General features: G+C 40.7%; 1 protein-coding gene across 1 annotated transcript in view; it reads right to left on the bottom strand.

Annotated features, from left to right (window-relative positions):
• Window positions 1–14,010, bottom strand: part of LOC115590052 (zinc finger protein 239-like) — a 285,383-nt gene that overhangs the window by 199,673 nt on the left and 71,700 nt on the right. The window lies entirely within an intron of this gene.

Genomic DNA, 14,010 nt, shown 5'->3' with positions numbered 1-14,010 from the left:
TCTTGTGAGTAAAAACACTCTACATTTAGAAACAGGATATTGCAAGTTCCTAGGCAAAGTAAAATAGAAACAAAAATTGAAATCAGTTTAAATAGTATTTCTCTTTGAAGCAGCAGCATAGACTGAAACCTTATCGGTGTTAACGAACGTCTATGGCCTGCTGAAGTAGAAGAGAACGCATAAAAAACATAACACAGACTGGGGAAAAGCATTAAAATAACGATCACTGAAACAAAAATGTGCATACAATGGGTGGGAAGAATTCTCGTGAAACTGTAGAAGAAGACAGTACAGGTGATAAAAAATATATGAAACAATGGAATCTTCAAAGTGTCAAATATCTGAATAAATGGAAAAAGAAGTATGGATTTACAGGCCGCCTAAAAGTAAGAGAAATAGAGGATTTAATATCCCGCTTGGAGACCAGTCTCATCACCAAGCGAGGGAAAAAGCATGAAGAAAGAGCTGACAAGCTCCGCATAGTGCAAGGATGGAGCTTTAGCAGTAACACAGGCCTGTACAGAAAAGCCATAAATCACACTGTCAGTGCACTTCCCGCTGTACATGAGTTGCGCCCTTGACACCCTCCCACAAGCTGTTTGCTTACTGAAGAGGAGGAAGCAGACTTAAAGGGCCTCTCACCCAGTTTATGGACTACAGGACCTGCAGATGTAGGTTTGATGATAACTGCAGCCCCAGTGCGAATCCAGCCAAAATCTGACTGGAGGCCCCGCATTAAACAATATCCGTTAAAACTGGAAGCATTACAAGGCATTCGCCCAGTGATTGAACAATTGTTGAAAGCTACTGTTATTCGCGAATGCCCCTATTCCCCGTGTAAAACCCTTTACTCAAACTGTAGATTGCAGAGAAGGATTTATGACTTCTGTGCTCACTCAACTGCATGGAGGGAAAATGAAACCTGTTGCATTCTACTCCAAACGATTAGACTCTGTAGCTATAGCTCTGCTTCCTTGTGTACAGGCTATAGCTGCTGCTGCTCTAGCTGTACAACAAGCGGCCTCGGGATGTTTTGGCAATTCTGACACGTACTCAGCAGAGGCAATACACCCTCTTATCACCCTCGATGTCCTCCGTGATATGCAGACCTCTGCTCCTGATAATGAAAAACAGTATTGGGTCAAACAAGGCGCTGAAACAGACAAAACAGGACTGTATACACAGGCTAACAAACCTATTCTCCCTAAAAGCTTGTACAAAGCTGCCGCCATTTTGAGTCATGGGCCTTGCCATGTCTCAACAGGAGGAATGACAGACCTAGTAAACAGAAGCTTTGTAACCTATGGATTTAATTCCTACTCAAAAAACTTTTGCAGATCATGTGTAATTTGCATAAAACACAACCCACAGGGCAATGTAAGACCAAAACAAGGGAAATTCCCAGAACCAACTGAACCTTTTCAAACTATGCACATGGATTTCATAGAACTAAACAGAAGTGGGCCATACAAATACTGTTTAGTACTAGTTGATGCATATTCAAAATGGGTTGAAATGATACCTTCAAAAGCTGCAGACTCACTGACAGTAGCAAAAGCATTGTGCAAAACAATCGTGCCACAGTATGGGATCCCCGAAGTGTTGTACAGTGATAATGGTGCACATTTTGTAAACCAAGTTGTAAGTCAAGTTGCAAAACACTTACAAATAAATCTAAAAAATCATTGTGCCTACCACCCTCAAAGTGCAGGTCTGGTAGAAAGAACAAATGGGACTGTCAAATCCCAAGAGACCATTGCCTGACTGCTTAGATCTAGTGAAATTGTACATGAGAATCACTCCAACTGATAAAGGGTTAACCCCATTTGAGATAGTTCATGGTAGAGCATTTAGACTCCCTGCTTTCTCAAAAGAACTTGATGTATCTGAAGAAGAGACAACATTGGCAGAGCACACACTGCTGGACCAAAAAGATGTTTCCAAAACAAATTTACTGCCCTCTGATTCTCTTCCCCCTCCACAGGACAGCCAGAAAGTGAGGCCAGGGGACTACATATTCGTCAAAATCATCAAAAGAAAATGTTGGTCCAGCCCACGGTGGGAGGGTCCGTACCAGGTCCTGCTAACAACACCAACAGCAGTAAAGATTGCAGAAAGGACAACTTGGATCCACCTCAGCCACTGCAAACTGCAGCCTACCTCTGTCTCAACTGGATAGTGGGGAAGTCTGGGCTACAAAGGGGGCTCTGCTATATAGCGGCAGGGCCGTCTCAAACCCCAGTGAAGAAAACAACTGATCCCTGTCCTATTAGGATGACAGAGCAAGGTGATGCAACACTTCAACCAGTGGAGGAAAAGGAGGAGATATCTACCAAGCTCTGCAAAACCTGACCGATCTCCAAAGCTATGTGCTGGAGCAAACCCCCAGTGCTGACCCACTCCCGGACTGGATGACTGGATTCGTTAACGGCACCTGGTGGCAGGTTCTCCTAAAGGCATTGGTACCCGTGTTCATAGTCATGCTGTTGTTGTTTTATCTCTTGTGTGATACCCTGTACACGATCAATGTTTGAGAAAATGGTTCAACAAAGTTTTGTGCAAATGCAATTATTATCCCAAAGGTATGAGTTTGTTAATCCTCAACCTTATGCTGATTCCCGAGTGTAAAAATGTTTTACACCTCGTCTTTTTCCAATGAAGGTATTATCGAAAATGGCGACAAGAGATAATAACCTGACGAACTAAAAGTACGAACAATAAAACTGATAAACAGGAGGGAAATGTTGGAAAATTATGCTTATATTATCAGTTTCTTGCATTGCATTGATATAACCCGCTTGTCTTCTTTTATATGTTTGTGGAAATGTACCGAGCTCCTGGAAAAGTACTGTGAAGAAACACACTCACCCTCCGGCGGGACCACAAGGCCTCGAATGGCATCTTGTGTGAATAACTGATGGTGGTAAGAAATATATGCTTATATTTCTTAACAGATTTAAACCCAACAATGAAATGCAACTTTTTTTTGTTTGGTGCGAAATTAATGCGAACATTTCGCACTGGACTCAGTGTGCATGCTTTACATGCGGAACATTGCTGCACGGATATTCCGCAAATCCGTGCCGCATTTTCAGGATCGTACCGGTGTGAAACGACAGCTGTACAACGGAGATGCTTCACTCTGTGAGAATCACCATCGGCGGAGAATTAGATTAATACAGAGACGCTGTGTAAAAAGGGCTACGGTCTTAACTCAGACCCAGCGACTTTTTCCTCCTCCTCAGACCCAACGTCTCTGCCACGCAGACGTCGGGGGTGCCTTTGATGAAGTCTCCTGGTTAGCCAGTGATAGATTACTGTCAAACTGTCGTTGCAGCCCGCCCGAGCGGTTCATGCCAGGCTCGAATCAAACCTACTACTGGTGATGTACGCTAAAGATGCCGGTGTTCAAAGCCGTGTTGACAGGGAAGAGGCAGAGGAGAAAACTGCAAAATCAACTAGGGCAGTGCCGGTGGGGTATCAAGGCCACTGTGGCCTTAGGGCAGGTATTTTTTTCAGGGGCACGAGGCCAAACTGTGAGGGCACGAGGGCCCTCATGGCCCTCGTGAAATTCCTGCGCTGCTTAGAGGTCAACATTTCAGATCCAATGTTATCAGTTAACCTGTGGATTCACTGAAGGAGTTTGTTTTTGAGGAATCTGACCCTTGCAGAGAGGTCTGTACCAAGTTCCATGAAAACCTTCTACAATCTCTTCTTCCACAACAACAGCAACACTCGCAACACTTTCGGGAGCTACGCTGTTATCATCCTCCAACACAGTGAGGATGCCCACAATGAGGCCCTTTGTCTGCTCCTCTTCTGGGTCCTTGCGATGACAGACAGGAAAAGATCAGCGCATGGATTGCAAGACATTAGATTAAAATACTGTGAATCAGAATAAGCTATTACTCTAAAATAACTCCAAGTTATTGGATAAACATATTTTTCCCAAATAGAATTAAGAGTTTGACTTATTAACTATTTCCATCCCATACCCCACAACCAAAAATGTTGCCCTCATACACACATAAACTGACACCAGTTAGGCTACATCATTCATAGCCAGGACAGTACAACTATTGGAGACACTAGCACTATCAATTCAATTCAATTCAATTCAATTCAATTCAATTCAAAGAAATTTATTTTTCCGTTAGGAACTTCATTTGTAAAAAGCGTCAGTGCAGTGCAAATTTTAGACAAGATAAATAAACAAATAAATACATACAGGTGAATACAAATGTTAAAGAAAGAAAAAAAAAAAAAAATCAATACAGTAGAAGAACATATTTACAATTTCTATTTATAACCACTCACAAGACAGTTCCTGAAGAGCTTCTCCTGACACGGAGATACAAGGGAAGGCCTACGCCCTACCGGCGGCCCGAACGTTTGAAAGCAGAGATAAATACATTTTATTATTGTTATATGCACTAGTATTAGACTATTCGTGCGTACTGGGGAAGCTAAATTATCCAGCTCACCGTGTTTTACTTATTGTGTAAATCTCTCTACAGGCACATCCACTTTACTGCGCACTTTACACATCTCTCTCTCTTTATTCTGAGGATTTGTCACTACACGGCAAAAGTACTTTTTATGAGCATATTGTTCAGAGTTATTAAATTACTACATCTAGAATTCACCTCTTGATCCAGGCTGTTAAGGAGCTGATCCATCTCAGATGAAAAAGCTGTCCTCCTCACCCGATACAGTCTCAGGAGCCTCCAGGTGTGCTGATGAAGGGCTACTCTGAAGTTGTCCATTAGGTTCTTGTTTGTGATGCAATAAAATTCTTCCCTAATCTGTCGAAAATGTGAACAGAAAATTGAAATCCTCAATAAAAAATGTCATTGTAGGCATTGTAATAAACACACATAACAATTCTACTCTTTTAAAAAAGACTTAATTATAAAACACAACATAATACATTCTTGGTTCAACTGCTTACCTCTGCCTCGCAAAACAGAGCAGGCCACCGTTCCAGAATCTCTGACACCATAGGCTGCAGCTCCACGATCTCCCTGCGCCTCAAGGAGAAAGTCAGCTCCATCTTTTGTCTGATGAGTGCAACATTCTTGTTCTTCTTCTTACACTCCTCAGCCAGAGCCAGTCTTTCATCCTCCAGTGAATCATCATTATGGTTTTCTGGATGGTCAGGGACATGGTTAATCTCACCTCACTTTGCTCTCTTCAGAGAAGGACCTGCACCGTCATCTTCACAGCTCCTCTTTTTCTTAAAGCTAACCTCAATACAGTCCGCCTGACGCAGTTTGGACCTGTAATTGCCAAGTTTGTATTTTATGCTAATTTTCCATCCATCATACCCGGTTTCACTGCCTGGTTTTCGAAGGCAGGGTCGTCTACCGATGAGAGCAGAAGCAACTGACTCAATCTTGTCTTGATCAGGATAGGCTTTCACTTCAAAAACTGCCTGAGCAATTTTAACAGAGTTAGAAATGCACTTTATCAATTCGGATTTCCAATCTGTAATCGTCAGTTTTATTTATCATTTAATGCTTGTTGAGTATGTGTGAATTTTATCGTAATGAGTTAATCTCATTTACCGTTATTTTTGATAACGTTTTCCTGCAGAAATCACTTTGCCATATGTCACCTTTTCTGTACCTCCTAAGCTTCCGTAACTCTGTATGACCCTCACATTGCCGCCTTGCATTGTTGAGGGTAAGTCGTGTAGAAAATGCTGCTGCGCTATTTTATTGTTTTCCTCAGAAATTGAATAATTTATGTCATAGCATTAATGCATAATGGTTACCACTAACACTGTTACATTATCCGGCTGTTTTGTGCTGTTTTGACCATTAACATAAGTTTTGTAGATGTTTTCATTGAACTTTCTTGGCGCCATTGTAACGCAGCAGAACACTCTGTGTCTGGTAAATGAAGTACCGTTTCAGACAATGTAGCATCCATTAATTAATGTAAACTCTAGTGTTTTGTCTGTTTAGGAACAGAGGTGCAGAGAAGGAACAAAAGGCAATTAATGTGTTTTACTGTCTTCTGCAGAATAAATGTGGGAAACAAGTCCTTGGGCCGTCTTCTGTCATGCTCTATCCACATCTGTTATACAATCTTGTCCAAAATTTCTATCTTCATGTCTCTTATTAAGCCGATACCTTTCTTGGTCTCTTCATATGCCGCATTGCCTTTGCGCAACTTCAACTCCACATCATAGGAGAAGGCTGGGATGGGAAAAGGTGAAGGCCACTCTGGGACTCTTCGAAGATAGTTCTTGATAAATACTGAGGGACTCTGGAGTGACTTACTGCTGGATAAACTAACTGTGTCCAGGGAAGACCCTGAATAAAAAAAGTCTGACTCTTGCTGAACAAGAGCAGAGTCAGACTCATCCCAAAGAATGTTCAAGATAGCACCCTCAGGTGGCAACTCATGGATGTCAATATAATTACAGAGAGCATTATTAAAGTCTGGATCCTCATATTGTAGTGTGAAGCTGCCTTGAAGTTGAAGATTTTCCTGAAGAATGTTTCGCAACTGTTCAGCTGATTCAGGTACTTCAGGAAGTGCCACTTTACGGGACATTTTGGGGAGATTTTCACCAGCAGCAATAATCCAGCCTGGGTCACAAGAAACAAGGACAAAACACAGAAGGGTTAGGTTGCAGAGGGTAAAAAACAAGACAATTTCTTTAAAGTTAAATTCATAAACAAAGTAGCTAGGTCTTACACCATGTTAGTTCTACCTGCAAAGCATTGTATTATTATAAATGCCTATGTGGTTCTAACAAGCAGATCAGATATTAAAAAGAAAAGCAGATGTCCATAGGCAGAGCAAGCTGGCACAGCCAAAAAACACAAAACATACACAAGGTTCCAACAAAGACTGAACTGAAAACCAAACCTATACACACACATAGGGCTGATTGCAAACAGGACACAGGTGAATGGAACAAGACACGGGTGAAACAAATCAGGAAATCAACTCAGTAGGGAAAACACAGGAAGTAAAACAGAAAAAACATAATGACAGACAGGATGTGACTGCATCTTGTTTGAATGAGAGAAAGGGTGAAAATGAGAGTTAGAGCAACAGTGTTTTGTCTATAACATGTAATCAGAGTTCACTTACCATTCTTTGTCACTTTAATGGAGCAGGCACACCTTTGGAGTCACCAGCACGTTCCCTCCCACTGTGTATGCAACCAGTGGATGATGGTCGTTGAGAGCCTGAGGATCAAAAATCTCAATGTCTGCGTAGATGCTCTTCACAAGCTCAAAAGACCTAAAATGCGAGCTTTTTGCCAACAAAGGCTACTTTTTCAGGGTTAACTACTATGGTCACAATCTTATAGAATTCTGGCAGTCCACTGCAGTGTCCAGATGACAGAATCATACCCTCCACATATCGGGTCCCATGAAAATAAATGGCTTTAGAAAGGGACACAGCTTCAAGATGTGGATACTTTCTCTTAATCACTGTGCACAAGGCCGCATCCAAAGAAGATGTTTTGATGTCAGTAACTTTCTCAACATGTAACATTGGCTTGGAAAGACTCTGGCTATCAAACTGGCACTCCATCATCTGTAGGTGTTTTAAGGACAGCGTAAGGAGTACATTTTTAAAGTTTTGAACATCACGCATAGTCTTCTTGAAAAAGCTATGTTTTGACTCAAACCTCATTGTCCATAATTCCACCAAAGGACCAAAGCAGCGTAGAAGTTAAGGATAATGTTCAGCAAAGTGGTGCTTTGGGCGCAAGCTAAAATCAGGAAAAGTGTCTGTGAGCAGCCTTCTGTGATCAGACAACTTGATCTCCAGGAAGTGCAATATGTCCTCTGAAAATACAGGTGAGACATCAATTTCAACAATTTCTTTGAGGTCCATCAGTATTTCCCACGTAGGTTCTTGTTCTGGTATGCTCTTTCAAATGAGAAGAGAGAAATCATAACAGAGTCCAATTTTCATGGCCATTGCCACTTATGCTGCCCTTTTCGACAGTTACTTTAGAAATTGCCTTTGTTTTATTCACCCTGTCTGAATATTTGTACGGAAATGAATTGATTAGGCAATTCAGTCTGTCCAAAGTAATATAGCCTTTTGAAATAAATTTCTTCAGACACAAAGACAGTTCAACAGGAATAACACCTTCAAAAAAGTCATGCAATATGTCTGGAGGAAAACCAGTGACAGGGTGAAAATATGACAGATGCTTACTTAGAACACATTCACTTTTAACACCATTTACATGTGGAACATTTTCATGACTATGTTATACCAGAAATGTATTGTGCTGTTCCCTGGAGCGTAGCTGAAAATCTGAAATTGCAGTAGTTGCTATTTCACCTCGATTTGTTGAAACAAAATCTACAGAAATTCTTTACATTGAAACTCTCCTGAAAGCCAGCAAGTGCATGAGCTCCGAAATTGTCTGCACAGACACAAAATGCTGAAACTTTTACGTAGTTGTTAAGAGTTTGCACAAAGACCCCTGTTTGCTCCAGTGACTTTAAATCTTTAATTAAAGGACTGAGAAACTTTTCATAACCAAACTGCTTAACATCACAAGTCTTTCCAAGAACAGCAAGATGAATTGAGTGTAAAGCGGAATGAAACTTTGAGGGTAAATTAGAATAACCCAATAAATAGCAGTAATCTTATGAATTTTCTTGGATGTGCCTAATGGGTTACACAATTCGAAAGCATCTATATATAGACCTAATGCAATAAGCAGCTCCTGTTCTCCAAAATGTTTATTTTGCTTAAAGTAAGAACCATCTTGAAAAGTCTTGTAAAATCCTGGAGTAGACTCTTCACTGAAAACAAGTTTTTGTAGAAACTCTGCTCTATTCAATAAAAGCTCAATAACCTGATTCATAGAAACATAAACAAAGGCTTTTCTTGAAGTCCGATTGTACAGTAACTCAGTTGGTTCAATGATGGAGAAATGCTCCTTGAAATATGTGTTTCTTCTATAATCTGTTGATAATGTACCTTTTTCTGATGTAGTAGCAAGTACTGGATTTTTTTCAAACACAATGTTACTTATCTCTTGAATAACTTCTCCCTCAACTTCAATATTATGTTTTGCAAAAACCTCTTTGAGAATTTCAGTTGTATGAAACTTGGAAAGGGACAAAATGTGATTAAATTCTTCTATAATTGCCTGTATTGCATGTTTCGACACATGTAGCAAACATTGCATACGAAGAAAAAGGGAAGCTAATCTGTGCTCAAGTATTTCGGAGTCTACATTCTGTACACAATCGGGTTCACCTTTTTCTGTGTAATCCAATCTAGGACTGCTTGTTAAAGAAAAAACAGCTTCAGGATCAACATAACATGGCTGGTCTGTGTCATTAGACTGAAAATCAGTCAGAAAATCTCTAAGCTTATGGTTTTTATGATTCTGTGATGTATGTCCAGTAAAACTGTTAAGGCGGTTGTGTTTAAAGCTGCACCCAACGAATGGGCAACACACTATCTCTCTGCATCTAAGGTGATGATGCAAATGAATTAATATTTTCTTTTTACAGCAAATGTCCTTGCATTCAAACAACCAGCACTGAAATGATGAGTTCTCTTGCCTTTGGACAGTCCTGTGCAATCTTGAAAGATGTTATTTCAAAGCACTAATGGTCCTAAAAGTGCAACAGCAGTCCCTGTGGATGCAAGGCCAGGTTGAACCTCTGTGATTCAGTCAACAGTGTTTCAGCAGAACAGCTTCAACGGCGTGGGTGAACTTGCAGAACTTGCACTGCATTGATTTCAATCTGAAAAACAAAGATAACAATTTGCTGGTTATTAGTAAAGCAGTCAGCAGAAATTTTATCAATTTAATGACAATGTTAACACTAGACTGGACAAAAGAGTTGACAAGACTGACAATATAATTATAATTCGAGTTGACTTCTAATGTAACCCAGAATGGGTCATACATGGAAATATTTGTACTTTTAAATCAACAGACAAGCAGTAACTTCTGACCAACACAGTATTTGATACATGTGAATTGGTCTTTCCTGCCACTACACTATTGTGATGATATTAAATCTGATATGAATTACATCTTATTATTTTAAAACTTAAATCACAGTAGCATGTAGTGATTTATTGAACTCAGCCTGATGTAAACGTTACACAGGCAGCTCTCTGTTGTCCCTGTGTGATGTTCAGGGACAGGACAGAGAACTTTGAGGTTGAAGTCTATATTAAAATCATCTTTAGTTCAGAAACTGTGACGTGTTAAACATTTTTACTCTAACGAGTTAAAACGAGTAAAAACACTGAAAACTGTGGAAGCTCATTTCTGCCACTGAAATAAAAGATGAATCAAATTAAAACTGAGCTTAATGAAATAAATGTTCCCGTTATAAGTTGTAAGAAGGGATAAAAAGTTGAAATCATGAGGAAAAAAGTTGTGAGTGACACTAACTGAAGAATTTTGACTTTTTATTTGATAACTTTTAGTCATTACTTGGTGATTAAAGTCATAATGTGAAGAAAAGTCCAGATTTATTTTGATGGAAGTCAAATGAAAAAGTTTTCACATGTTTCTTTAACTGAAGTGAGCTTCAGTAGAAACTCACACATTTCTATAAATGTGCTGAATGATGGAGTCTTGTGATTGGTGCAGGTCCTTCATATTGTTTTTCTTTTACTTTAAAAATTCTTGTATTTCAGCTGAAATGTCAGCTGCTGTTTTCTGTTCAGTGAGGACGAAGAGACGAAAAACACAAATAAAATGTTCTGCAGAAGTTCTGATTGGATCAAATCTTGTGTCTTTTCTTTCTTTGTCTTTATTTGAACATGTTAGTTGTGTTTGATTTGTAGAAAGTCCACTGTAACTGGAGGCAAGAACTAAATGTAATCTCTGGTTTCTGTTAAAGGTTCTGTTCTGGTCAGCGACGGACCTGAACATCACTGTCTGACCCGTAACATGAAACTAAAGGTCAGAGATAATCTGAGTTGCTCTGAGAGATTTGAACCTGTGGGATGATGAGCCGACATGTAAGGATTATAAGGTGTTTGAGAAGGTTTAACACGAGGGATGTAGCACTCTGCAGGTCGCAGGTGACTAGAGAGCCTTCTAGTGATGCAGTCAGTGCTGTATGGACTCTACCAGCCTCGTTAATGTGGTCAGTCAGGGATGTAGTGCAGAAAACCAGACTGATAGCTGAGTTTATAACATTGAGACTGTCATCTTCCCTCACCACTCTCTCATTGAATCATCCTCTAAATGTGTAAATCACAATAATCTCATGTTGATCTCACCTCTCTCAGTGGGCCGCCCACACTGAGGTTCTGCTGAGGGTCCACTCTGGGCAGACCGGGTCATACAGCTCCACACATCATTATCTCAGTGTGTTGCTGCTGCTGTCAGTCTGAGATGGCTGCCATTGATCTACAATTTAGTTTGATCCTTGTACCTTTTATCTTTCTTAAGTCTACTTTCATTTAAGTGCTAATTATGAAAAAAACTGAGACAAAACATGAACAAAGTCTACAGATCAAAATCAGATGCTGCAGCTGTCAGTGAAGCAGCTGTCTTTAATCTGAGCAGTGAAGAGACAGAAAAGAAAAAGTAGCAGGAGGTTGACAGTTCAGTGAGCTGTAGTAACACTGGTGTCTGTTACTGCACCAAGTCTATGTGTTTATTATACAGCAGCCTTTATGTCCAGTAACAGTCCCTCTGACTATTAATCATACTGGTACTTTTCATCCCTTCACCTGTGTGACGGGTCTGAATGTCTCCAGCGCTCGGTCCTCATGTGCCGCAGATCCAACACAACATGAACTATAGACTTACAGAACATATTATGTAGAAGCAAGTTAACTTTGGTTTTTAACAAGTGAACATTTCCTCAGTTTTCAGTTGTGTTGACTTTTTATGTTTTCGTTCACAGATGAGTGTTTTCTTTTATGTTCCAGACTCAGTGTTCAGCTGTACTGGAGCAGTGTTTCCTCCATTCATCTCACAAGTCTCCTCTCTCTTAATGTTCTGCTAAATAAATGTTGGGACTTGAAGACTTTGGCTGAATCTACTGACAGTCCACACCTCGTACCTGTCAGCCTGAAGTGCCCTGTCAGAAGCAGGGAGGATCACACTACATGGAGGATTAGGGTTAGGATCCTGCCCGAATGAAGACCAGAACTATCTGACAGAATAATCTTCACTCACAGTAAACTGACTTCTCCCTGAGGTTTCGTCAGGTCTTCTTGGTGTTAAGTCATCATGGACAAAAAGAAACTTCCCAGTGGGACAGCTGGCAACAATCATCAGATCTCTTGTATTTTTCAAACTCTTAAAGGAAGATTTTGGTTCTGTTCTGTGCAGACGTTGTGACTCGATCAGTCACACTTCACCCTGAAGACATGACCTACCTGAGAGGAAACTGTCTTTCTATCTCTTTCCACTGTTGACATTTATTCTTTCAGTCAGTCATGGTTCATCACAGTCCAGGACAAGAAGGGAGTCGGCATACAGTGAAACACTCTGAAGCCAGACGTGTTGTTTCATTCTTTAGTCTTGATTCTGTTTTAGGATGAAAAACATCATTCAGGGAATCTAAGAAAGATGAACCAGACTCCTGTTGTTCCAGTATTTTTTGGCCTAAAACAGTCATTTATGTTGGTAAAACTTGAAAAAATAAATTATTGACATTTAAGGCAATAATGTTAGTTAGCACAACAAAGCAAGACAGTTGTATGCTCCCAAAAAAAATTGGTGAGTTGTTAATACTTAAATCTTTAAGTTGGGGTTCAATACAAGGGACAACAGTTCTGCTTACTTCTTTGTTGTGAAATGCGGGAAAGCCAAAACTCTCTCTGAGTTGGCACTCTTCACTGGAAGTCTCATTGTGGCTGTGCTGGCTTGAGCTGGAGTCCACACAGGTAAGTTTTAACCAACCTTTAATTGAATTAAGTTAAACTGATGATGATAAAATGGAATTTTATTCTGAGTTGTGTTGTGCAGTATGTTGTACGTCGTTTAATGGAGAAAGCGACCTACACATTTTCAACATTTAAACACAAACAGCTTTTCAGTCATTTGCAAAAGCTAACGGCTAACTGATGTTAGCGGCGCTGCACCCATGTCTGGGCAAATACCATTCAAACAGGACAGGCATGTTACCTTCTGACTGGTTGTGTTAAGTCATGCTAGCTAACTTGTTACAGCCAGAAGAGTAGCCATTAGGTTATTAATGCTAACTCAAAATTGTGGTCGCAACATTAGCTGACATTTCATGTCATCTTACAGGAGTGTTGGCTGTGGTACTACGCTGTGGTAATAAGACTCGTGCTCCGTCTCTGCTCCAGGATAGCAGCAGGTGAGCAGGCTGGTTTGACAGTAGGAGAGAGAGCGGAGCTGGCTGACAGGCTGCGGCTCGGTCCGCTGTGTTAGTTTGCTGTCTGCCTTTCTACTCAGTTCTCTACCATCTGCTGCCGGTCTCAGTAACATTTAACGTTAAACTATAACATGATTATTATCTGCGCGGGTGGAGCAATGTGTTTGTGTGTGGACGGTAGGCTACAGTTATTATACAGCAGTAATATAGGCCTATAATATTCACATTTATGACGATATGTTCAATGATGTCCTGGTAAGGTTTCGCTAACGTGTGGTAGGGTCACATTCTCACAGTGCACCTTCATTAAGTGGAATAAAGGCACAACCTGGAGTTCTGCCTTTGATGTGCTCCTGCCCCAGCACACCACAGCATAGGAGAGAACGCTGGCGACCACAGACTGGTAGAACATCCGCAGGAGCTTCCTGCAGATGTTAAAGGATCGCAGCCTCCTCAGGAAGTACATCCTGCTCTGAGCCTTCTTATACAGCTGCTTGGTGTTGCTCGTCCAGTCCAGCTTGTTGTCCAGCCACGGCCCAAGGTATTTATAGGTCTCCACGACCTCCACCTCCTCTGCTCCTAACAGAACTGGTCTAGGTTTGGGTCTGTCCCTCCCAAAGTCAATGACCAGTTCTTCAGTCTTTGAGGTGTTGAGCTGCAGGTTGTTTGTGTGGCACCAGAC

The sequence above is a fragment of the Sparus aurata genome, chromosome 10 (genome assembly GCF_900880675.1).
Source record: "Sparus aurata chromosome 10, fSpaAur1.1, whole genome shotgun sequence".
NCBI classification, from domain to species: domain Eukaryota; kingdom Metazoa; phylum Chordata; class Actinopteri; order Spariformes; family Sparidae; genus Sparus; species Sparus aurata.
This window is presented reverse-complemented; position numbering and strand designations above follow the sequence as displayed.